The sequence below is a fragment of the Phascolarctos cinereus genome, unplaced genomic scaffold (assembly GCF_003287225.1).
Source record: "Phascolarctos cinereus isolate Bilbo 61053 unplaced genomic scaffold, phaCin_HiC Scaffold_4;HRSCAF=312, whole genome shotgun sequence".
Lineage (NCBI taxonomy): Eukaryota > Metazoa > Chordata > Mammalia > Diprotodontia > Phascolarctidae > Phascolarctos > Phascolarctos cinereus.
Genome location: NW_027555847.1, coordinates 474,917,523 through 474,944,834, shown reverse-complemented (window position 1 = coordinate 474,944,834; position 27,312 = coordinate 474,917,523). Strand labels below are relative to the sequence as shown.

The following is a 27,312-nucleotide window of genomic DNA, read 5'->3' as shown; positions in this document are numbered from 1 at the left end:
AATTGTTTACTCATCTTTTGGCCATTTATTGCTTGCTGGTTCTTGGTTTTATATATTCAATCAATAATTGATTTAGCGGGCATTTATTAGGCATCTACTATGTGCCAGACTGTGTGGATACAAAGAGAAAGTTGAACAGCCCCTACCCTCAAAAAGCTTACATTGTAATGGGAGAGATAACATGTATATGGAGAAATGTATACTTAAGATGTACCTGATGAATAGAAGGTAATTTTGAGAGTCAGTGAACTAGCAACTGGGGGGATTGTGAGGGGTTTCATATAGAATGTCATTAAGCCGTGAATATTAGTAATAATAGCTAGCAATCATAAAGCACTTTGAGATTTGAAAAGTACTTTACAAATATTATCTCATTTTATCTTCTTTACAATCCCAGGAGGTGGGTAGTATTATTATCCCCATTTTACACATGAGGAAACTAAGGCAGACAGAGGTAAATTACTGGTCCAAGATTACATGGCTAGTAAGTGTCTGAGGGTAGATTTGAACTCGGGGTTTCATAACTACAGGTCCAGCACTTTTTCCATTATACCACCTGTGTTATCCCTTTTGAAGAAAACCAGGGATTTTAAGAGACAAGTGAGCAGAGAATATATTCTGAGTATGGGGGAATATCCATTGCAAAATCTCAGGAAATGAAATGTCATGTGTAGGAAATGCTAGTAGGCCAGACTGGAACAGAGAGGTACATGAGGATAGAGTTTAAGAAATAGGCCTGAATTAATGCTGACCTCTATGCTAATCCTGGTATCAGTATATTCTGTTATCATTTGTTCCTTTCTCTGGCCTGAGCAGAAAAGTCCTGGGATGACCTTGCACCATTACACTTGCCCTTGATGAACTCTACCTCTTATCACCAAGCAACCACTTCTGATTATTTTTCCTCCCTCAATGTCCCCCAAACACCTCTATCCTTCACATTTAGAGTAGATATTAAAGATATAAAGTTTAGATAATATCTCCTGTCCCTCAAGGAGCTTATAATCTAATGAAGAACTATGGCTTATACACAAATAGCCAAGTGAAATTTAAAAAAATGAAAGTATCACCATATCTTATGATAGATATATCAGAGGAATATAAGCCTAGTAGTATGTGAGGCTATTTCTACCAGGTTGTAATAGGCCTCAAATGCCAGGCATTTCACATTGACTTTTCCCATTAAATTCAACAAGAATTTTATTAAGGGTCTACTAGCTCAAGGTGCTGTGCCATCTGCTTAGGGATACCAGGATGAAAGTGAAGAGATCTATCACAAAAGTATAATGAGCACAATGAAGGAAGTGAAAGTCCTCTTGCATTGGTTAGCCCACCAATAGAGAGTATCGTGTCCAATTCTAAAGGTGTTACACTGATGAGTTAGAATTGATCTGGAGGGGGGCAACCAGGATAGTGAAGGAATTTTAGACCATGCTATGTGTGCATTTGTTAAAGGAACTGGCTATGTTTAGCTTTGAGAAAACTCATAGGGAACATGGTAGTCTTCAAATTCTTTGTTTTGTTTTGTTTTTTAATGGACCTGTGATCTCATCTTTGTGAGGGAGAACTATTGTATACCAATAATATCGATTGTTCCATCCAGGCCTTCTCATCTCTTATTCCACAGACCACTGGGTTTGCTGTCGCCTTCTAGATCTCCTCACAGGGGAATGAATGGGCTACTCATGTATTATCTTTTGGTTTTGCTACATGACCACCCAGCCTACTTTTCTATTGATTTCTTTAATCATCTTTTGTACCACTTCTCCTGTTCAGTTTTTCATCAATCATTCTGTTATGGAAGAGGAATTAGACTTGCTTGACTCCAAAAGACAGAATTAGGGCCAAGTGGTAAAAATGACAGGAAAAAACATATTTTGGCTACTGAAGCATCTGAGTAGAAAGTTAAATGATAAAGAAGAAAACTCTTATTTTTGCTTATTTGATAACGTGCAAAATTACCTTCCCCCAAAGTTCTGACAAATTTTTTAATATCTTGCCAAATATATACACACTTTATTAAGCCAAAAGTAATAGCAATCTTTTTTGTTTCTTTGTTTCAGATATAGCACTCAAGAGCATATTTCAAAGAGAAGAATTTCCATTACATCTGGTTGCCATTCACTTCTTCGTTGCAGGTAAATACCATTATTCATGTTGTATATTTGTCTTGGGATTTTCTCTCTTTTTTTAAAACAAAAATATTAATTTTTTTCACCAACCCTGGCATCATTAATACATAAAAACAAGAAGACTAAATTATACCTATTTCCCTTTAATATTTAGGGAATACATCCATGCCCTCTCTTAACTGATCGAGTTGTCACTGGTAATGTTCATCATACTGGCCTGCAGGTTTCTGGGATCTCTTTCTGGACTTTTACAGTTGTTAAGCTACTAAACCTCAGTGTTTAAGGATAATCATTTTCTTAAAATGTATGAAACAGTAAAGTACTGCCACTTATTTTGTGTATAAATTATAAATATACATATATACAAGGCCTCATGCTTTCCTCAACCAGCTATAAGCTTATTGGAGAGACAAAATTTATAATTAGGGAACAATATGGCATATTATGCTGTGTGAAGCTGTGCCATGTAAATAGTGTAGTAGGAGTTGTGAGGAGGGAGACATCATTGTGAGCTGGAGTTGTCAGGGAAGGCTTCACAAAAGAAGTGGTACTCAAACAAGGTCTTAAGGGATTCAGGTAGGCTGAGAGGAGAGAGGAAAGCATTCCAGGTGGGATGAAACCCTTGAACAATAGCTCAACTCCAGGGATGCCCAGAGTGTGTGGGAAGGTGGGGGTGACGGGTACTGGAGGGGGGGGGACAACAATAAGGGATGAGTCTGACTTGCACTGGGTGTGGATTTTTTTCCATTCTACATTACCTTGGTGTAGCTCTATCACATTCTAACCTAAAACATGGGAAAATTTTGTCATTTCACAGCTGATGACTATTGAATCCTGCTTGTGCCTGGGCTGAGGAAACTGATCAGGAGTGGTTACCTACAGGCTATAGGTCTGAGGTTTTTGCAGCTCAGTTCTCCCCGTTTGTGGGCATTTTAATTCATTGTCATGCAACCCAAAGATCTTGGGTGGTGCTGTTGGTAGTTTTAGTGGAGTAGATGAAAAAATAAATTAATAAGTGCACTGCTCAGACCCAGTCATTTCTCCCCCTTGTCCCCAGCTGCTCATCAGCTGACTGAAGAATATTCTAATTTGATTGGCAGCCTTTCTCAAAATTTGAGAGTCTTGCTGTAGCATACTTTCACACCATGCCTATATTTAATGTGTTATTACTTTGTAATGATTGTTTGCATTATATTATTATATTGTTATTTCTATGATGCAAGTATCATTTGCGTTATATTGTTGTCAGAAAGATGGCTTCCCCGGCTTAGTGATTTTCCGATCTACAGCTTAGCATGGTGCCCAGCATATGGTAGGAGCATAATAAATGGTTATTGACTGACTATTGACTGACTAAACTTAGCCAACATGTAAGAAACAAGGAGAACTAACAAAAATTTACTAAAGGAGCAAATGGAGAAAGTCTCCCCATACAATTAGGCTAATTGGAATTCCTCACTCGTCATTGGCGAGCCTGGGCTGCATTGAGTGTGGGCAGACTAAGAACAATTTCATGAGACTCATGAACTGATGCAGAGGGAAGTGAGCAGAACAAGAAAACAATGTATGCAATGGCAACAACACTGTAAAAGGAAGCAACTCTGAAAGACTTGAGAACTCTGATCAGTGCAGTGACCAACGCTGATTCCAGAGACTCAGTGATGGGGCATGCTGTGCCACTCCTGACAAAGAGATGATAGATTATCAGTGCAGAAGGAGACATTTTCTGGACATAGTCAATGTGGCCATTTGTTTTGCTTGACTCTACAGATTTGTTACAAGGGTCCTCTCTTTTCTCTCTTCCAACCCCCACAAAAGCGAAGAAATAGAGGGAGAAAAAAATTGACTTTTGTTGAATGGAAAAAATAAAATTTAATTTAAAAAAAAAAAGACTTCCCAGAATTTGCTAACTGCAAATGAAAACAGTATAACATGAAAGAAAGTAAACATTCATGGACGTGATGTCTCATTTAAGTGCTAGATTAGAAAGTTGGCTGATATTTACGTCACATTCATAAAACCACCTGCCTCAGGCATTTTCTCCATGTTTGACTGTGGGCAAACCACTTCACTCTGAGTGCTTTCTTATTTGTAAAATGAGGAGAATGCTACCCATAGTACCTCTCAGGGTCCTTGTGATGATCAGATGAAATAATATATTTAAAGAGCCTTGCAAACTTTAAAGTGTTATATAAATCCCAGGATTAGAGAATCATAGATTTTGAGCTAAAGGAGACTGACTCCTGACTCTGCATTTTTTTAGTGGCTGTCCCTCATGCCTGGAATTCTCTTCCTCCTCTTTATCTCCTAGTTTCATTGAGTTCCTTCAAATCTGGTTTTCCTTCTTGTCTCAGATAAAATCCTTTCTACAGAAAGCCTTTCCCAGTCCCCTCTTAATATAGTGCTTTCCCCTTTGTTGATTATCTCCAATTTATCCTGTACATTATATATATATTTGTTTGCACATTGTCTGCCCATTATCCCAAAAGTCTTAGGGCAGTTTGAAGATTTAGTAGCTTAAAGTAGCTTCAAAAAAGGAGGGATCCTATTTGCATTTCTTTGTATCCCCAGCACTTAGCACAGTACCTGGCACATAGTAGGGCTTAATATATTCTTGTTGATTTGACTTGACCATAGTGGCATCTAATCCAACCCCCTCATTTTTACAAAGGAGGAAACTGAGGCCCAGAGAAGTAAAGTCACCTGCTTAAAATGACACAAAAGGTAAACAGAGACACAATTTGACCTCTAACTCTCGAGTTAGTATTCTTTGCATTGAACCATGCTCCTGCCTTATTAACTATAATAATAATAATAATTATTATTATTATTTATTATTATTATTATTATTATTATTATTATTATTATTATTGATAAATCCCTGTGGATAGAGTAATACAACTTAAATATTTTTTATCCTTCCAGGTGATAGGTCTGATAGCAAGGATTTACACCTTGCCTACATAACACAATGTTCTACACACAGTCAAGGATTAAAAAATAAAGATTTGAATGTACTTCTTTAGCACATTATTATTTGGACCCTGTCCTTCTTGCCACCTTCCCCCCTGTTTACAGTTGACGTTGGATATGAGTACTGTTTTACCTGATATAGACTGCTTTTGAAAAGACCTAAGCATTTGTAACAATATGTATTTTTTATATATTTCTGAGAGGGACAAGAGTAGAAATAATTTTAGCAAAATAAGGTATTACACAGTGAATCTAGAAACTTGAATCCTGTTTCTATTTGTAGCACAAAAGTATCAAGTGATTGGAAAACTCCTTGGGTAACTTGCCCACATTATTGCCCCCATATGTAAGTTGGAAATAAAAATGTGAGTAAGTAATCTCAAAAGGATACTATGAGAATTCATGAGCTTTGTTTCTCCTGCTGCTCCTATTACCCTCTCTTAGTCAATTAGGCATTTAGGAAGATGTATTAACTCCTTTAAGGCTGTTAGTATACATACCACTTAGTGTATTACAGCTGGGTTGCTTCCATAGGTGTCTAAATTACTTTGTCATGCTACTGAGGATAGAGTCCAATAAGAGTATATACATACATATACATATACACATGTACATATATATGTATGTACATGCATACAGCTGTCACACATAGCTATGTGAGTGTTATGTATTATTAGTATTATTTCTATTATACTGCAGGTGACTTAGTGGATTGAACACTAGGCCTGGAGCCAAGAAGACCCAAGTTCAAATCTTGTCTCTTGTATTGTTGCTGAGTTGTTTCAGTCATGTCTGACTCCTCATGACCCCCATTTGGGGTTTTCTTGGCAAAGATACTAGAATAGTTTCTCGTTTCCTTCTCCAGCTCATTTTACAGATGAGGAAACTGAAGCAAACAAGGTCAAGTGACTTGTCCAGGGTCACACAGCCAGTATCTGAGGCCAGATTTGAACTCAGGAGGATGAGTTTTCCTGACTTCAGGCCCAGCCCTCTATCCACTATACCACCTAGCTGCCTCTTGTCTCTCACACTTATTTACTTATTAACTGGGCACCTCCCTAGGTAGGACATATCTACTAAGTCATAGGTAAGTTGAGATCTGCTTTGGTGGAGGAAGTTCTCCAGGCTGAGGAAAATACAGGTCTTTCATTGATTGAATGTTACTGCTAATAGGTATATTAAGTTCAAATTTCCTATACTCTTCAAGGGGGATCTTGCTGGCTATGTGACCCTATCTATGTAAGTACCTAATATCTAATTGCCCTAGGCAGCTCTCTGAGGCAGTTGAAGAAAAGGTCCCGTTTCCATTGGTAGAGAGATTCTTTTCATTCAAAATTATCTTCACCAGTGAAATCATAAGTCCAGAGGGGAAAAAAAGAGTTACACATAATACGTTTCTCGGGAGGGGGGCATTTCTGGGTGAAAACTAATTTGAAGAACCTAAAAAACAAAATAGCATGTTTAATAAAATTGTGTTGATTTTGTGCCCACCTGTAAAAGATGCCCACCTTTCCTGGTACATGCATTGATAGGTCATCTTTTGAAGAAATTATTGATACAAACATACTTCTTTGTATATTCTTCATTCAGCCAGTAAGTTTAAAGGTTTTCTTTAAGCATTTCGTTTCTTTGCAATCTTAGTCAAACTCTTAATTGATACAGTATTTTTCTTTTGAGAAACTCAGGGACAAATTTATCTTTTACGTAGTATGAGCTGGTTCCCTAGGAAACTTCCAGGAAAGAACAACATTTGTAGATTTTCTGTGCGTTTAAATGGTCCTGGCCAAAAATACACTGTGGTTTCCCTAGGATACATTTTTTCTATATCTTACTTTGCTTGAAGCTGCTCCTTCCTTCTCTCCACATCTCTTAATGGCTGCCAAAGGCAGTCTGTGCCCTAAGTAACTTGTCTGTGACTCATCTACCTCTCTCTCCTAAGCAGCTGGGACTTTGTTTCTTCCCTAATCAGCTGTTTGGCAGGGGAGTGATTCAAAGCTGAGCCATCATCAGTGCAGTCAGGTACAGGCTCCCCCACAATGTTCACAGTTGGCTCTGACTAGGGGAGTTCCCTGCAAGAAAGGGAAGTTGGCCATGCTAATGAGAGGTTCCTGCTGAGCTAGGCATTTCTCTGTGTTTGTTTTTAGAGAAAAAGAAGAAAATTCTGGTGGGGCAGGTTTGGGGTTGGGAAACAAGAATTTTAGGGGCCTTGTTCTCTTTAGCCACTGGTGTTTTAAATTTTATATTTTACACAAGTATAAATTGTATATTCATATTTGTATAATATATTTACATTTGTAAACTATTTTATAAATGTGAAATTGACCACTGTTATTTAGTGTGTTTAAAGTGTTTGTTTTTAATATCCTCAAAAAGATATTTCTATTATCTATGGTAACAGAAGGCAAAGGGAAGAAATAACATAACTGAAATCTATAAATTTTTTAAACTCATTTTAATTATTTCATTCTTCTAAATAATTTCATGTAAGTGATAGGGGCAGAAATGGAATGGAATGTGGGTAGAAGGAAAGAAGCAGTGAGTGGGAAAGGTGACATTCCAGCAATTTGGAACATGTGGGTTGTAAGGGGAGATTAGTAGCTTGGTGAGATATCAAGCCCAGCAGATGGGAGCTATGATACACTTCAATTAAGTCTTCCAAGGAGACAAGTCAGAAGAGGTAGTTAAATAACCAAGGAGAGCAATTAGATGAGCAAGAAAGTGAGGAAAGTAGAAGCAAGAGATGCAAGTATGGATCCAAAGGTGATAAAGGAGATTTAATTCTTTTAAGTCGTATTAATCAATCTACAATGTACCACCCTGTTATCAAGTCTAGGTTCAAGCTGTTATCATGCAGATTTGAATGCCTGGGTAAATTTAATGATAATCCATGATAGTAGACTCTTCAATCTAATACTTACCAATAGAGTGGGAAGGAATTCTGGGAAATGTTTGCTGTTATTCTGTTATATATTTATATGACTGTTCTCAAGGATGCACTGTGAAACATGAACTCTTGTTAGACCCCTTCTGATCCTTCAGAAAATTCCTGAGATTAAGGAGCCTTGAGCATCTTCCCTTCCTCACTGGCTCTCAATGAAAGCTTATCTACTTTTAAACCACTGGCTGCTACTTTTGCATAGATAACTTCTAAATCTCTGCCTGTACTGCCTTTGCTGTCCTTAAGACAGTTTGACCACTTAACTTAGCCTCACCCCTCCTAATCAATAGGTATGACTTCTCAACTTTCTCCCTCATTTGTCAATGACCATATCTTTCTGGCTTTCTCATCTCTAAATATCAGTTATCTTTTACTCTTCCTTTATCTCTAAGCCCTAGTCAGTTGCTTAGTCATGCATATTCTTCCTCTGCATTGTGTCTGTTTTCACATTTCCTCTCCGTTTCCACAATCACTATCCCTATCACTCATTCCCTACCTTAACTCAGTAGCTTAAAGTGGTCTTGTAGCCTTCAGTTCATCTAGTTCTCAGGCTAGTCTATTGCAAACATCGTTTTTATATAAAATTCAATCTAAGAAGCCTAGTAGGTCCTCTGTTACCTGGCTCCTATGTACTGATTGTCTTATGAGTCATCATTATTCAGCTACTAATGGCATTTTCCATTTCACACCATCCTTACTATCCTCTGCATGCATATTGCTCATTCCCACCTAAGGACCTTCCTTATGCTGTTCTTTTCTGTAAATCTCTGCCAATGTTCATTACTTCCTTTATGACTAAGTTTGAAACTCCATTGCTTTAAAAAAAAAAACAAACAGCCCTGCTTTCTGATAATTCCCTTTTTCTTGTGTGTCAGTATACCTTCAAGTAACTAACTCGGTGGCTCAGTGGATAGAGCAATAGACCTGGAGTCAGGAAGACCTGATATCAAATTTGGCCTCAGACACTTATTGGCTGTGTGACCATGGACAAGTAACTGAATCTCTGTCTGCCTCAGTTTCCTCATCTGTAAAATGAGGATAATAATAGCACCTATCTCTTTGGGTTGCCATGAAGATCAAATGATAAAACATTTGTAAAGCAAAGCACCATGGAAATACTAACTCTTATTATTGTAGCTCTTTCCTATTTATTTGTAAATGGAAGTATACTTTGCCTCCCCAAATGGATTGTCTAAGTACCTTTTAGGGCAAAGATTGTGTTGTCTTCTTTTTCGTTTCCTCTTTATTTATAGAACTATGAGGTACTCAGACTTTTAGCAAATGCTTACTAGAAAATATGAGGAATTATATCATTAAGTAAGCCAGGAATCTCTAAATCCTGACATGTTCTGTAAGAGAATGTACTGTCCTGGGAAACATGAAAATGAATAATCACGATCATGATATAGTTAGTGTCAGTGCAGTTCTATGGACTAAGCATACTTTCCCTGGAAATAAATGAAATTATTTTACCAACCAGGGTAACCAACCATACAGTCAAATTTTAGTTGATGACGTAGAATTGAAAGCTATTGTTAATCCTGGCACCTTAGCACAATGACATGTGGATAGCCAAGTGGAAAACCAAAACAAGAAATTCAACATGAAGACTGAATATGCTGGCAATGGGACATTAAGCTTTAGGCTGCAACCAAGCCTGTAGTGACCAGACTTTGACTTGACTTATGTTACTTAACTTAAATCCACCATAAACATCATATTCACTTACGTCTTGTTTAAAGCAATTTCAGTAGCATAACCCCCAATCCTGCAAGGATTCTTAATAAAATAACTCTAACATCTTATAAAAATGCATCATTAAGGTGCTAGAGGCACCAACTAGGTTGGTAAATTCACCAACCAAGAGGTTATACTTAGTATAGACAAAAAGCTAGTTACCTAAGCAGCTAGCATATAGTGATCTGATATAGTATGAATGCAAGGAAATTGGGCAAGATGCCAGGCAGCCTAGGTTTGGACCTCTGAGGAACAGGAATGTACCACATAAAACCATTTCTGTTGCACCAAGAGGTGAATGGCATCTTTGAGGGAAAATATTAGGTAGATGAATTAACATAGCCCATGAGAGAAAGGAAGGAAGTTAGTCACTCAACACTTAACAAGTATGTCCTGAGCACCTACTACGTATGTGCAAGGCACTGTGCTAGGTGCTTGAGATGCAAAGGCAAAAATGAAATTGTCTCTATTCTCAAGAAGCTCATGTTCTATTTTATTAATCCCAGTAAGCAACAACTATGGCTATAAACCAAAGGACTGTGTTTATGAGTATGAAGTAAGGAATGTGCAAATGGTTACTTAGGCTTTCAATTAATGCCACCATACCTCGGGAAAATATCGAATTAGGTGGTAGAAGCCTCTTTAGATTTGGAAGTCAGTGACACTGGTGTTGAAAGCTAGTGTGATTGTTTCAGTGAAAAGTAGGAAAGGTAGTACAGAATTAAGAGAGCAAAAATAGTCATAAAAGAAGGATGAGCAAAAATAAATGAAGGAAAATTGGGTTAGATCTTTTGTGTTATATGAAAACATGACAAATTGTTTTTCCTTAAGGTAACTGTAAAAATATGGTGCAGCTTAATATACTTAGGGAATTGTATCTCAATCTAATAAAGCCCTTTTATTCACCAAGTATGAATTTTAAAAATAATTCCATTATGAAAAGATTCTTCATTTCACCAAATTATTCTTCTACTCTCAATATTGACCTTCTATGCTACCTTTTTAAACTAAGAAAAGATTTCCTGCTTTCAAAAAAAAAGTTTTGTACAGTTTTTCAGGTACACATCTGTTGCTCAAAATAATATAAATATTTGTCCAGTAAAATTGAAATGCCCTTTTGTGGCATGCATATTTATCACATAAAGCAATTTGAGTGTGAAACTTTGGAATGGAAACAGTGCCCTCTCCAGATTGAAAGTTGATCTAAATTTCTGTTTGCTTCAACTAATAAGTCAAATATTCAGGTCAGTCAGTGGCAGAGGCTGTATTAATATGATTTAGTGAGGTTCGGATTCGCTCCTATAAATGACACTCTCCAATGCACCAGAAAATAATAGGAAATAGATAATTTATTTAGAAGAAGTAAAGCACAGATAGTTTGAATTTGCATAGAAAGCATAAATAATAAGAACAATCAATAATATAGCACCGATCAAGAGAGTCGGTAATGGAAGAGAATACATCACCAATTCAAGGGAACCTCCAAAGTCAATCAACGGCTGGGAGCCCCGTTGCAGCCTGTACAAACTTGAATTGTGTAAAGATTTTCCCGGGCGAAGCGTCCTTCCCGCGGGTGAGGCTCAGCGGGCTTACAGGACGCAGTGTTTTTATATTGTTCTAAACAAAGAAGGCTTGGGGCCAAGAAGCCCCTTTTGATGCATGCGCTATTCATGGTTTGTCCAATACACATCTGACCTTAGCCACGCTCCCATCCGCCTGAGGCTTGGTATTTTGTTTTTTTAATAACATCACGTCTCACAAGGAGAGGAGCCAACCCTCCATGTCAACGTGACCTAGGAATGGCTAGTTCCTGGAATGCTAGGCCAAGAACACTCAGGAGATATGGAACGGTCATGACCGAGATTTGAACTGAACCTATTTATTTGAGTGATCTTATTAATTTAAAGGGGAATTTCCAATTTCCATTTCAGAGGCCAATCCTAATAGTGTTTGTTTTTCTCGTAAAATGCCCTTTTTGAGTGAAAAAAAATGCTTTTCAAATTTCATCTTCAGTTGCATGTACTTGCTTAGAATTTCTAGGGCCGTATTCCCAATCATCTCAAAGCACAGAGGTAACCCAAATAAATGAATTTGACTTTTTTCTTTTAAATGCTGTAACTTAGAAGTTGTATGAGTTTCCCTAAGACACTCTTCTTGATGTCAGGTTATCTACTTTGTTGTTGTTGTTGTTGTTGTTGTTGTTGTTGTTTCAGTCATGTCTAACTCTTCATGACCCAATTTGGAGTTTTCTTGGCAAAGATACTAGAGTGGTTTGTCATTTCCTTCTTCAGCTTATTTTACGGATGAGGAATTGAAGCAAACAGAGTTAAATGACTTGGCCAAGGTCACACAGCTAGTAAGTATCTGAAGAAGGATTTGAACTCATGAGAATGACTCTTCCTAATTCCAAATCCAGTACTCTATCCACTGTACCACCTAGCAGCCCCCTTATCTAGGAGTTCTGCAAAATTTCTCTTTATGTCCAGTTTTTAGAACCATTTAATTTTGTAGCCTTTTTTGTATGGTATTCTTGCAGTCATTCACGAGAACATCTCCACAGGTGAAATTTCAGGTTTCAGTACAGTGAAACTTCATTAATTCAGATTATACTAATTCATAATTTGTGATTATTTGGCCATAAAGTCAGAAGTGTGTCCTTTGTATGTATATGGATGTGTGATGTTACAAGGAGCTGGGGGTGGTGGGTAGATAATGAGTCAGATAGCCTTACTAATAAGCATAGACAGTGGAAATATTTACTCAGAGTGAATGAAGGTCAGTAGACTTTTTCAAGCACCACTTTATGCTATAATGAATTGTCATTGTTAATTAAGCACTTAAAAGAATATCTAAAAACATGAGACTTCCCCCAATCCTGTTACTAATGTGCTTATGGATAGTTGGGTTGTTTTTTTTTTATTACAATTTTCCCTGTCAGATTGGCCTTTCCCCTTTGTCTCTTTTCCTGGCATTCCCATTTTTGCCCTATAAACCCCACCCTATCCTCCAATTAGGCTAAATTATCAGTGCTTTTGTGTCCCTTATTAATGTGAATCTTTTCAAGGAGCAACAGTCAGGGCCCACTAGAGAATTCCTGAGCCACTGCTGAGGTAATTTAAAATGTCATTCAATTTCTAAGTAATCCAGTTTTTATTCAGTCAGGGGGTAGTCAAGCCCCTGTTTCTTGCAGTAGGACATACACATAAATTTTCCAAGAGTTGTCTATACCACACTACTGCCATAAAGAGTGTCAGCATCATTACTGAGCCTCACAGAGTGGTCCCTATTAAAATGGAGTTGGAAATTGAGTCATTATCCCGGCTTTCCCATCAACTCACTGTGTCTGTGCTTAACTCCATGAGAGGTATTCTTTTAATGTAACATGTCAGCATTAAGTATCAAGAAAGCACCACTTACTTCATTCTCTTTATTACTTCCTTAGATTTACTTGTAGTTTAACATCCCATACTCTATTTTTTTTTCTTAAAGAAAAATTCAGTATTTCCTTCAGGTAATGGCCCCTCCTGGGGAGCTGGTGATTTTTTGTAGGTACACCTTAACCAGTTTCTTCTGTGTTCCTTTTGGAGCTGTGTGAGCTAAGCCCTATTCCCGTTGAGCAGCAGATCCAGAGATAAGCAATTCCTGTGTAAAGGTGGTTGGGACAATCTTCTTTTTCTTTCTTCCCCTTTTCTATTTCCCTGTGTAGAGATACATGTTCCTGACCCTGGCGAGCCAGGTGACTTGCTGATACAGAATTTTGACTGCCTGTGCTTGAAACCAACCAAAGATTCCTTTGCCCTGATGTGTGCATATCCTTAGATACAAGGACCACGTTTTCAAATGTGTAGGTTGAGTGATAAATCTAAATTCTGTGAGATGTAAGGAGAAAGCTAATTGACTTGCAGGTTCATCCTTTTAGGAAGAATTATCACCAAGAATTATCATTGTCTACAAAGGAGGAGGCAGTTCTATACGTATTCACCACAAACATATGTTCTCAGGCCTGAAAGATTTTTCCATTTATTAAAGTCCAAGAAGACTCACAGTGGCTTATTTCTAAATAGAAATAATTGACCTGTAAAAATAAAAATATGTTGCAAAGTATTTTGAGAGCTCTGGAGGAAAAACTGATGTGTATAATAGTATTATTATGAGCATTAGATATGATGTCTCCTGTTGATAGATTTGTTTTTAAGGCTACTGAATCCTAGTTTTGAAATTCTGACAAGGACCCTTGTACTTCTTAAACTAATAAGTTCCCACTTTAATCGCAATTATCCTAATAGATAAGTAGAAAAAGTGTAAGAGTCTTGTGATGTTCCACAGAGGAGACATTTTCCTGTCTTAAATGGTGGTGTAATATTATTATACTATTTGAAGGAACTCCCACACTTTGTTTCAAGGTAAGTTTCGATAATAGGTGACGCATTCCAAACTGTATTTGCCTTTATTTTTACAAGTCCCATCAAAAAGGTATTTTTGTTTTATTTGTTTTTAAAGTAATAGTAAAGTCATTAAAGGTACAATTTGGTAGACTGCCTGATTCTCTGGGAGTTTCTGAGACTCAGTAACCATTTATTAGGAACCAGATATGTACAGTGGATTGTGTTGGATATTGGAGGAGACACCAAAAACTGTCCCTCCCTTCACCGAAGCAGGAAAAGTCCCGTCTCCAATAATAAAGATCCAGTTATTAAGGTATATGCTCGCAAAACTGAGAAATTTGATCATTTGCTTTACAAATTCATTTTTCTTCACAAAAGCATATGCTCTGGGATTCCTTTAGGAAAGACCACTTAAATTATATTTAAGAAGACCTATAGTAGTAGAAGGTACACTGGTCTGGGAGTCAAAATAGCTGGCTTTCAAACATGGCTCTACTTGCTATTAACTCACTTTATAACCTTTGACAAGTCATTTAGTGATGGTAGGTGTCAATTTCTTCATTTGTAAATTGAAGAATTTGGACCAAATGTACCCAAGGTTCTTTTCAACTCTACCATTTTGTGAGTATAATTGTTTGTTTATGCTGGTGGGCTCACCAGGGAAAAAATACAGGACACACTTTTAATCTGTATTAACACTTTCTCCATCACTTTCATGAGTCTGTCTAGACAATCAGCAGAACAACAAATCTAGCCCTGATTTTTAGCTTTTGTCAGTTTCCAAGGCGCTTACCTTCTCATGCTGAAAATTTAAAAGTCAGCTCTCCAGTTCAAGCTGGCACCTGCATAGCCCTGCTAGTAAGAAAGTAACAGAGGTTGCATAGTGGCTGCTAGAGGGACTTTTTCTACCAAGAGCTCCCTACTAGGATGAAATCACAGGTCCTGATCAAAATAAAAAACAAAAGCATTAGATGGCATAGTGGGTAGAGTTGGTGGACTTAGAATTGAGAAGACCTGAGCTCAGATCCTGCCCCAGATGCTTATTAGCCAGGTGAGTCACTTAACGTTTTTATGCTTCAGATTCCTCACCTGTAAAGATGGGGAGTTGGATTCCATGACCTCTAAGGTATGATCTAGCTCTAAGACTGTGATCCTATGAATTCCAATATACAGTTTGAGTCTGGTTTTCAAACATAATGCCCTTGGAACCACTACCCACAGAAACCGACTTAAAAATGAAGATGAGTATATTGAAGATATTAATGAAAAAATATAGTTTGTATTTAAAAGTTGAATTTGTATATTTTCGTGATTATGTCTATTATGTGTATATGAGAGGCAGAGTAATAGCATGGATAGAGAGGGAGGTAAGAAGATCCTAGTTCAAGTTCTCCCACTGGCCTCTACTGCCTATGTGATGTAAGCAAGTCATCTAACCTCTCAGTGAGCCAAGGAAACTGGAGGACTATAAGTCATCTCTATCTCTTAGAACCTCATTTCCTTCCAAACTGTTTAAGTACCACTTTTCTTAACTCCTGATACTCTCCAAATTACCTCATATGTTGAATGTACTTTTTTTTTATAGCTAGATATGGATATGTACATGTATATATGTAGTATGTATGCATGTATGTATATATACCATGTATTATTTCCCTCAATAAAATACAAGCACCTGAAAGGCTGGGTCTTTTTCATTTTTGTCTTTCTTTCCTCCACCCTTACTTAGCACAATGCCTTTCATATTGTAGGTGCTTAATAAATTACTGATTGGTTAGTTTTAGAGTAGTTGCACATCTGTACTGGTTGAGTCAGCTTCTTTATCTTGAGTTTGCTATGCTAATGAAATCAAAGGCATTGTATATAAAAATTATATGATATTTTTGTCAATGCTAGTGAGCTCCCTAGGGAAAAAAAAAGATATTCAATTCAGATACCTTTTAATTTGTCAGGATTATAAATATTACAACTAATTTTGAAGGAATAATAAGATAGCATTTTGGGTTCATTATCAGAAGTCATTTTAGGTGTTTTTTGGCATGTGCCACTGCCGTAGGTACATGGCTATCCTGTCGCTTAGCTACTCATTCACCTCTCAGCTAATTGACTGACTTGATAATTGGCCAACAGCAGTGCCATCAAGACAGATCCTTTTCCCAGTAATCCATAAGGCATATTAAGAACTAAGTATATAGAAGGACTTTTCCACTTAGAACCCTCTACCCTTCTAACTTAACCTTCCATTGAGTGCAGAGTTCATTCCCTCTCACTGCAACAAGATTTCTGTTTTATTTTCACTTTCTTTTTGGCAGACTCCAGTAGCTTGTCAAAATGAAATGATTTGTATATGTGGGTAGTTACTTTTTATGGGATGCTATGAATACGAATATTTTTTAACAAACCAAATTATATTTTCTCACTTTCTAAACTTCAGAGAGGTTTATGGCACAGTATTGATTGAGTGCACTAGAATTTTTTATGGACGTTACTAGAAAACTGAACAACAATTCAAAATTATGCCTTCATCTTTGATGCAGTGATGTCCTTGGAGTGGGAAAGAAGGGTGAAGGAGTTATGAGTGCTATAGCAAGGTGAAATAATATTTTTTCCAAAAGCCATCAAGATATTTTTTCCTTCTTTAGAACTACCTTTTTCTTTTAATCAAATGGCTTACAAGGTGATGCCAGTATGCATCAACTTTGTTCTCTTATAAATCTTGTCTCTTATAAATTTGTGACATTTTACCTTGTTAGGCGAGTTTTAAATTCTCACATACATAAATATTGCCTTTGACAAGACAAGGAGCAGGTCTTGAATAATCTTTTAGTAACTGGTGAAAAGTCTGCAGTAAAATTCTCAAGTTTTAAAGATGGCAGTCAGATGAGCTAACTATGATCAAGGGGCAGATAGAGATTAAAATTATTTATGTATTGCAACTGATGGATTTTCCTTTAAGTAAAAAAAAAAAAGAAGAGCATTCATTCCTAACGATAGAACATCTGATACTCCTATATGCAGTATACCAGTGAGTCAAAGATTTTGAAAAGATTAGGATTTGTAGATAATTTCTTCTTTTGGCAAACCTGCTACCTTTGAACTGGAGTCCTTCCATTCTGAGAAAAGTCGTAGCACAAACTCCTGTTATCCAGATATTATGATTTACATGATAGATCTATTTTCAGAATATTGTTTGAAATGAGTTACATTCTACAGTTTGAATATTTAAAATATTGTATTAGGTGGCCATTATTTAGTCGGGAAATAATTTCCCTTTTATAATCCCTTAGTTTATTAACTGTTATTTTTCTATTAGAAAGGAAACAGTATCAGAATCAAAAACCATTCATTTGTATTATGCTAACTGCCTGTTTTCCTTTTTTCACTCCTGTTAAGATCTTTGCTTTAAGGTTTTTCTTTTCTGCTGCTGTAAGTGTCTTCATCCCAATATAATATAATAGGTTTAGAACTGGAAGGGACTTTGGAGGAAATCTATACCAATCCCCTCTCCCTGACCATTTTACAGATGAGGTAACTGAGGTCCAGAGAGCTTTAAGCAATTTGTCCAAGGTTACTCAGAGTAAGTAGCAGAGCTAGGAGTCAAACCTGGATCCCCTAACTACAAATCTCTTGTTCTTTCCAGTGTACCACACTGCCTGTGGTATAAAAATCCTTACCTTCCTTAGAATAAAGACTAAAATTGATTGGTAGAAACTTTGACTTCCCTATGAGGATTGTATATGTACTATAGGAAGCTTATTTTAAATTTTAGAACTCTAATAAAAAGAGTACACTGAGCTGTTAACACACATAGATGTTCTTTAGTTCTTATGAGAATTGTAGGAAATTTTTATTATTGATAATTATTATTGGAATGAAGAAAAATGTATCTGATTCTAGTAAACTGATCAGTCCTCCAAGAAGGATCAAGATTATGGTAATAACCTGAGAAACTTATAGACAACTGGATGAAGTTCTTCTTCCAAGAAAAATATTTTGCCATAATGACTATAAATTATGGATGCTGCTTGAATAAGATCAATCTCTAAGCAAGCACAATTAGTTGTTATTAGTAGAGTTTCTTTAGATTGTGGATTATTTCAGATTTTGACATTAATATAGGGAACTGCTTACATTGTTGAGATATTCATATAAAATTTATATTTTATTTGAGAAATAGGTTGGTAGGTAAAGTAAGAACTAACTAGAATTGGAATTATATGACCCATGTTCAGATCTTGACTCTTACACTTGCTCTTTGTGATCCTGAATAGTTAAGACATTTACCCTTTCTGAGTTCCAGTGTCGTCAGCTGACAAATGGATAATACAAAATAGTTCCACTATTCACTTTGTAAAAACTGTTGTGGGGAAAAGGCTATGTTAAAGAGGTGGTGCAGTAGATAGAACACTGGGAATAGAGTCAGGAAGACTTGTTTTCAAATTTGGCCTCATACATTTACTAGCTGTGTGACTCAGGGCAAGTCACTTGATCTCTGACTGCCTCAGTTTACTCCTCCAATCCTCTAAAATGGGGATAATAATAGCACCTGTCTCTCAGGGTTGTTGTGAGGATCAAATGAGGTAATATTTGTAAAGTGCTTTGTAAAACTTAAAGTGTTTTTAAAATGTTATTATAATTATGTATCAGCATTATTATTATTATCTAAAATATGGATTTCACATTGATTCGATTATATGCTTTAGTTTTTCTATTTAGTTCTTGGTAACAGATCCCGCTTGGCCTGTTATAACAATAAAAAAACCCAAGTTATCATTACGTTTTTTTTTAATGTTCCATGGAGAATCCTAGAGTCTTATTTTGTCACAGAGGAAGATTAGCTTGTATGTTTTCCCACAAGACTCATTATAGTATGAAGTCTAATTTAAAATGAAATAATTAGCTTTCCTGAAATATCTGTCACAGTCTGAATGCTGCTAGTGAGCAGACAAGAACTGTCAATTTTACTGATGAGTCTTAGCATTCTTAGGTACTTACCTAAGACTATTTAGTGAATGTTGTACTTTTAGTTCACCAAATAGCCCCCTAATGGTTGGAAAGTTAATGAAGTTTCAAAAAAGCTTTCTAATAAAAGGGAAGTAATTTTCATACCTCCGGGCATGAGTGTTGCCTAAAAGAATAAGAAAAATATATATACTTGGCCTTTTCCCTTTAAAATCCTTCAAGAAAACTCATTCATATCCTTCATTTGTGCCATCATAACAGCATAGATTTAGCTCAGGTATTTTTAATATTTTCCCAAAAGACTCTCATTGGCTCCTCAACAAATCAGTGAACTTCTCTGGGCCTCATCTGTCAAATGAGGGGTTTGTACTAGATGAACTAAGATCCTTCCATCTGTAATCCACCTAATGTCCCCCCCCATTTTACTGATAAAAGAACCTGAGACCTAGAGAGGCTGTGACTTGCCAATTAATCAATCAATCAATCAAAAACTAATCAATAAGCCTTTATCAAGCACTTACTCTATGCCAGCCATTGAGCTAAGATCTGGGGATAAAAAGACCAAAGCAAAATAGTCCCTGGCTACAAGGAGCTTGTTTTCTAACTGAGAAGACAATCTGTACATATATAAGCATGTATGTGTGTATATATATATATATACACATATACATGTGTGTATGTATATATATATGTGTATATCACATAGATTTGTGTTATATTTTATGCATAATATGCTTATATGACATTTATTTAGATATATTTATTTGTGTGTGTATGTATATATAGGTGTATTTATGTATATGTGTGTATATATGTATATGTATATATGTATATGTGTGTATATACATATATATACATATATATTTATATATACATATCTTGTAAGCAGCCCCAGGTCATCAAGGAAAGATTTCATGTAGAATGTTGCACTTAAACTGAATCTTAAAGGTCATCCAGGGATTCCAGGAGGGTGATGTGCGAAGAGAGTGCATTCCAGGTAAAGGGGACAGGACAGCCAGTGTGCAAAGGCACCAAGATGGGGAGATGGACTAGCTGGTCTAAGGAAGAACTATTAGGCAGCAAGACAGGATTCAAACCCAGGCTCTCTGGCTCCAAATTCAGTGCTCCCTAGCTCATGCTAGGTCCTTCTCAGTCTTAATAGTTTTTTTTTTTGCAAACACCTCGAGTTATAGTTTAAGCTCTTCACTTAGCATAATAAAAAGCTTGTCCACATTAGTTCAATTTTAAAGTATCAGTTCATCCAAGGATTTCTTAAGTGCTTGCTTTTTACAAAGCATAGTCATTTCTCAGGCTTTGTTGAAGATCATTCATTAAAGAGCCTCTCCACTCCAAGTTTTGTCGTTTTATTTTTTTTTTCAGCCAAGGATTCCAGATTGCCACATTATATTCTCATCTGGTCTAACTCTTCTAATGGAATTAAGGTGGAATCTGTGGATGGCTTACGTTAGCACTGTATCCCCGCTAAAACAGACAAAGCATATGAATGTGAAGGTAGGGCTGGAAAGTAAGGATGAGACCCAGGGAGCCCAGAGAACTTCAGAAAATAAATACATAACTGGCCACGTTATTCTCTGGGACAAAAGCTGACGCCATACCAAAAGAACATTTGAAAATCATCTGTAATGATGCACAATATTCTTATGTAGTAAATGTTGAATTGATTTGAATGGGAAGATACTGTAAAAGCAAAACCTAACCTGGAGCATTTTTTACCTATTGCCTGGTCACTGGGTTACTCGGAATGTGTGAAATGATTTCACTCATTAATTCTGTCTGTTACCATGGAAACACCCTTACTAGTTTAGAAACCCTTCAGGCTACTTCCAAGAACATTAACTCTATACTAGTATACAAAGCAAACATCTAAGACTCAAAATCTCAATAACTTATAAATGGTTAAGGCAACTGAGAGAAAACAGAAGCATAAAGGTTGGGGGAAGGGGGGGACCTTCTTTTACTAAAGTATGATTCTGACCACAAGAGGCAGTTGAATTGGCTCTTGTAAATTGGCACCAGGATCTCCCCAACCTTTTGTTCTGATAAGAAATTGCCTTTGACATAAGACTAGTTCTCTTGGGAATATGGTTTTTATTTGAAGATATTTCACTCTTCACATGAACCTTCTTTTGTCTTTAAAAATTATATTGCATGTGGCAATCTACATAATTTTGCCAGTTGTCTAACATTTTTTAATACTCGGAACTCTTAATAACTCAATACTCTTTCTTCTCTGCCTAGCGTCCCCTCTCCCTCCAAAACTGAAACTTTATATATATTGTGCATCAAGTATCCTCACCTTCTTGACTTCTATGTCTGACTCTCCTGATAAAAATACATTATCTCTAAATTCACCGGTATTCTAATTATAAACTTTTCATCTCTTCCCTTATCTTTGTTTATAGCCATATTTTTCTAATTGTTCTACTAGGCAGCTGGTGGCACAGTAGATAGAGTGCTAAGCCTGGAGTCAGGAAAACCTGAGTTCAAATCCAGCCTCATGCACATTAGCTGTGTGATCCTGGGCAAGTAACTTAACCTCTCTTTACCTTAGTTTCCTAACCTGTAAAAAAAAAATCTATCCTGCAGGGTTGTTATGAGGATCAAATGAGATCACATTTGTAGAGGGGAGAAAAAAAGCTTAACATAGTGCCCAACGCATAGTAGGCCCGATATAAATGTTTATTTCCTTCCTACTGCCTACCTTTTATATTTGCATAAATTGAACATTTTTTTTCCCACTAGATTACCTCTTGCATATGACATCTCATTCAACTAGAACAGGTTGCCAATCTCCTTGCTTTAAAGAAAAAACAAAACTCTGATTCTTTTACCTTGCCTTCATGAATGTCTTTCTTGTCAGATTGTGTCTAAACTCTCCTAGCAAGCAAAGATACATCTTCTGAATGCTGGAATTTATACCATGCCAAGTACTTGATGAATCCTTAGTAAACAATAACAAGCAAATTCTTGAAATATATTTAGGCATATTTCCTTGAAAGTGGAAAGATTATTAATGAATTTGGTATCATTTTGATATTTCTAATTATTCCTGTTCCTTTAAACTCTCCAGAAATACAGGAGTTGGGATGTTTTCAGAGCTACTCTAATCTATATAGCTATGCAAATGATGACCTAGTCATTAATCTAATGGGTGCCTAAGTGCTCACAAATCTCCTCTTTAATCATTAATTTTGGAATGTTTCTGGGAATCGACATTAAGCTTACTGGCTTTTAGTTTGAGAATCGTCCTTGTGTGAAAACTGGGACATCTCTATTATTATTGCAACCCTCTTGTTCTCCATGATATCTTCAAGATCTTCAGTAGTGGTTCCATAATCCTATTTGTCGTCTCTGAGATATAGTTCATCCTGGCCAGGTGATTTGAACTTATGTTGGTTAAGACCAAAGGATTTGAAATTTTAAAGCAGGATGGAAGTGCTCATAGAAGCCATCTAATGAGAACACCTCATTTTACAGATGAGAAAACGAAGTTTTAAAGAAGTGACTAGCTAATAATTAGCAGAGATGAGGTCTTCAGACTCCAGATCCAAGGGTCTTTCTGCTAACAGGGGTGGGGAACCTATACATAGTCTTACTGCCGTATTCTCACCTACCCCTCTTGTCTTTGAATTGAAGGTTAATCACTTGTATTCTAGTGCTTTTGTATGGAAAATAACTCTCCTGGATACAGAAAACAAGCAAAATAGATTTTGAGTAATTTTTCCTCTTTGTTGTTCATTTACATGTTTTACTGTCCATTATCAAAAGCAACAGTCCTGTGCCTTCTTTTGGTCTCTGGTCTTCTTCTTTCCCCCAACAGTTTAGCATATTTAATCTCCTTTTGCTGTCCTTAGTCAGTTTTGCAAGACTCTTTCATATCAGGCTTCAGTTTTCTTAATGTTATTCTTATGGAGTCCTGCCATTCATCTGTATTCATCTTTTACCTTCCTCTACTTTAATTACACATTCACTCAATCAACAAGCATGTATTTATTGTGACTGTGTACTCAGCACTGTGCTGGGAATACAGAGTCAAAAAAATTAAACTGTCCCTGCCCTCTTGGAGATTATATTATATCTTGGTTGCATATTCTGAACTTGTCCCTTTAAAATCAGAGCTTATTGAAGAACTCCTTCTGTGGTCCCATTGGGATCTTGAGATATTCCCCCATTTCATTTTTTCTCTGAGTTTGCTTCTTTTTTTAATAAGTTTTTATTGATTTTTTTTATATCACTATAGTTTCCCTCAGTATATCTCTTCCTACCCTTACCAGAGAGCCATCCCATATTACAAAAAGACTAAGAGGGGGAAAAAAAAACAAAATTGATCAATACATAAAAATGTCTGAATATATGTGCAATGTACAAAGAAGTAAAGGTACTGTAGGAGTGTCTTTCTATATCTCTTTCAGGCTGTGTTTGTTCTTTACAATTTTACAACATTCATTTTTTGACTTTTTCTATATAGATGTTCATTATGTTTACGTTTGTTGTAGTTATCATTTATATTGTTCTCTTAGCTCTGCTTACTTTGCCCTGCATCAGTTCGTGTAGATCTTTTCATGCTTCTCTGTATTCATTCCATTCATCATTTCTTACAGGAAAGTAATGTTCCATTGCCTTTATGTGCCACATTTTGTTTAACCCCCACCCCAATCAATGGACGTCTTTTATTTTTTCAATCTTTGCGACCATAAAAAGTACTGCTATAATTATTTTGGTGTATATATGAATTTTCTTCTTATCTTAGTGATAGAATTTCTTGGTTATTTTAGTGATTTAATTTGCATAATTCAAAATTGCTTTCCAAAATGGCTGTACTGATTCACAGTTCTACCAGCAATGAATACCTATCTTCCCACAACCCCTCCAACATTAACCATTCCCATCTTTTGTTATCTTTGCTAATTTGCAAAGAGTGAAGTAAAATCTCAGGACTGTTTTGATTTACATTTTTCTTATTGTTTGTGCTTTGGAGCATTCTTTCCTGTGGTTCCCCATTACTTTCTGATCAAGCTCATTTTGACCGTGTAGTGAAGAATTTCATCTTGAAAGTCATTCTTCTTGAGCCACTTTCCTGTTTCCCTCAGGCTATGAGATTAAACATGACTTTTTTCGTGAACTTTTTGAAATTTATTTTCCTAAACTCTTAGATGCATATTATGCACCATGTTCAGCATTCCCTGCTCTGCTGTCGTGAACTCTAATTGTTCATGCACCTGGGTGTTTTATTTGTTATTAATAGAAGCCTATGAATCTCATTTTAAAATATATTAATTGTCTCTGAACTGGCTGCCAGAATTTGTTGTTATTGCCAGATGGCAATGAAATGTCTAAATGTCATTTTTAACCTTTTCATCAATTGCTATTTTCTTTCAAATTCAAAACTAGATCTTTGTTTTCTTTTTAAATAAATCAGAGATCATAATGGATTAATAATTTCAAATTAAACATAGTTAACATTAATTAGAGCCATATTTATTCTGGTTTAGATAAAATGACTTCTCAAAGCTAACATTTTATATATTTCAAGAATTAACAGCTCTATATGATTGTATTCTATAACATAATATAGTCATGTTTAAAATCAAAAGCACCTTAGGAGGGCACCAATTGAGTTTCTCCTTATATTTCTTACCTGTATTTCTTCACAGTCTCCCATGAGCTGGTCCTGGTGCCCTGTGGTATCCAGCTTGTCTTGAACTGGCTTGTGTGTGGTAATGTGGTACATAGGAAATTCCACTGAATTTAGAATTAGAGGACCTGGATTCAAATCCTACCTTTGGCATTTACTATCTTTGAGAACTTGGATATCCAAGATTTTAACATCAGCAAGTCCTCTGGCCTTGATTGCTTGAAATGAGATGCAGCGTGTTCAAATGGAAAATATCCAGAAACCTGAGTCCAGGCTCGGACACTTGTTTAACTAGTGAGGGAACATAATATAGTAGGAATAACATTGGCTGTACATGTTATCAGACGATCTATATTTAAATCTCAGCTCTGCTACTTACAACCACAGTGGCTGGGCAACTTACTCACCTTTTAAGGCCTCATTTTTGTCATTTATACAACAATGAGTTGGTGTAGATGACTTCTTCTGTCCCTATTCAATTATGAGTTCTTTGAAGGCAGGGACTGTCTTTTTTTTTTTTTTTGTGGTATGCCAGGGCTTAGCACAGTGCCTAGCACATGTGCTTAATAAATGCTTATTAACTGTCTTTCCAGTTCTAAATCTATGATCCTACATCCATTAACCTTGATAAAGCGCATTTCCTCATCTATAAAGTGGAGCTAATTATATTATCTACCTCAGGTTATTATGAAGAATCAAATTATGGTTCATACATTAATCATTATGAAGAGAAGGGACTTGAGATCATTTAATCCAGCCTCTTCACTTTACAGATCAGGAACTAAGGCCTGAAGAAGTTAAGAAATTTGTACATGATCATAGAGTTCCATGTAAGATGTTTTGTGACCATAACATGCTGTGTAAATATGAATCGCTATTTTGTTAGCATAATTTCTAAGTTATCACCACTGTTTACATAATTTAGCATTCTGTAAAATTAATATTATTTAGCTCTAACTTTGGCTTCTGGATATTTGTAAAGTAACATAAACAGGACATATTTAAAAGTTTCATCAGCTAGTAGACTACAACATAGTTGTGATTATGCTAATTTATTTTTGCAAGTATTTCTATATGATTAATCATATTGTTAGTAGAAATAAACTGATTTCACTTTATTCAAGATGGATTATCTTTTTTCTCCCACCACTACCTATTTCAATAATTAAATATATTGTGAGATTTTTCTACTATTTACTGGGAAAACTGTCTGATCATTGGTAAGATCAAGCAGAAGTAAAAGAGAGAAACTATTGATTTGCATTGGGGGACAGAATAACTTTGTGATGTGATGGAGAGAAGCGTAAGACTTGTAGCTGGAGGATTTGAATTTTAATCTTATTATATATATGATCTTGAGTAAATCACTTTACCTCTGAGTTTCATTTTCTTTATTTTTAAGATGAAGAGGTTGGACCAAGTGGCCACTTAAGTTTTCTTCCAGCCTCAAGTCTATGATCTTTTTCCTTATTTTATGTGTGGGTTCAATGATTCACATGTCAAAGCAAAAAAGTCTTTGTTCTAAGATCTTTATCATTTTGTACCTTTAGATGAGGCATTAAATGAGTTACCATCTAGAAAACAAAGTCAGATTTAAACTGAGTTTTCTCATAGAGCCAATTAGAATATGTAACAATGGCTGTTTCAGATACAACAGCAAACCTTTTTAGTCTTATTCTGCAATATCTCTTTGTAGCAATTCCCATTATAAAAATGCCACTGATCTTACTAGTGTGAGTATCTGGTCCACCTTAGGCAAAACTAGAAGCATGAAGCTAAATCCTTAAGTCACAGGTTTCTTCACATTTCTTAAATCATATTGGGTGAAATTGTTTCTCAAAGTAAAGGAAAGTTTGATGACATTTAATGGCAAAGGTTGTAGAATTGACTTAGACATACCATATATTAGACATATTTTTACAATAGGGGGTCAGTTGATGTCCTCAGCCTTCAGAATTATAATAATGTAGTAATAAACACCAAATACATACTAGCCTCATCTCCCATTGTTTTTATGATTGCATTCTCCTTTCAAGAACTGCAGAATTAGGAAAAAGAATTATAATCCCAGAAACTTCAGAGTTAGAGTCTCCCTATGTTTTTTTCCAGATGCTGGGATTTTCTATATAAATACTGATAGCTCTTTCTGTATCCTGGCACTGTTTTCCTAAAATTTATTATTACCTCCCCATAGCTAATTGGCAGGGCTTGAAATAAAGTGGAGATTTTGGCTAAGAGTATAGTGTCAGTGCTGGTTGGATTGGTATAATTTGCTCCAGTTGCTGGCACACTCTTGGTAATGTCTAAAGATATTTGCACTAGTATTCTTTATCTAGAACCATAGAATCGAACAGTCAGACAGTGCCCTAGAGCTAGAATTGGAAACCAGTCTTTTGACTCTCAGTCTACTGTTCTTTCTGCTATTCAAGACAGCCTTCCCCAGACCAATTGAGTCAGTGATGAAGATAACACTGCTTGTTCATAGCAGAGCCAAAGTTAAAATCTCGGTTTCCTGACTCTCAAATCTTC

The 27,312-nt window shown here is 36.2% G+C and overlaps 1 protein-coding gene across 3 annotated transcripts in view; it reads left to right on the top strand.

Annotated features, from left to right (window-relative positions):
• Positions 1 to 27,312, top strand: part of FAM110B (family with sequence similarity 110 member B) — a 193,553-nt gene that overhangs the window by 106,799 nt on the left and 59,442 nt on the right. For all 3 annotated transcript variants that reach the window (XM_021005950.2, XM_078153407.1, XM_021005948.2), the window contains one exon: positions 2,064 to 2,138. The gene's annotated coding sequence lies outside the window, so the exon portion shown is untranslated. The remainder of the gene's footprint in view (positions 1 to 2,063; positions 2,139 to 27,312) is intronic.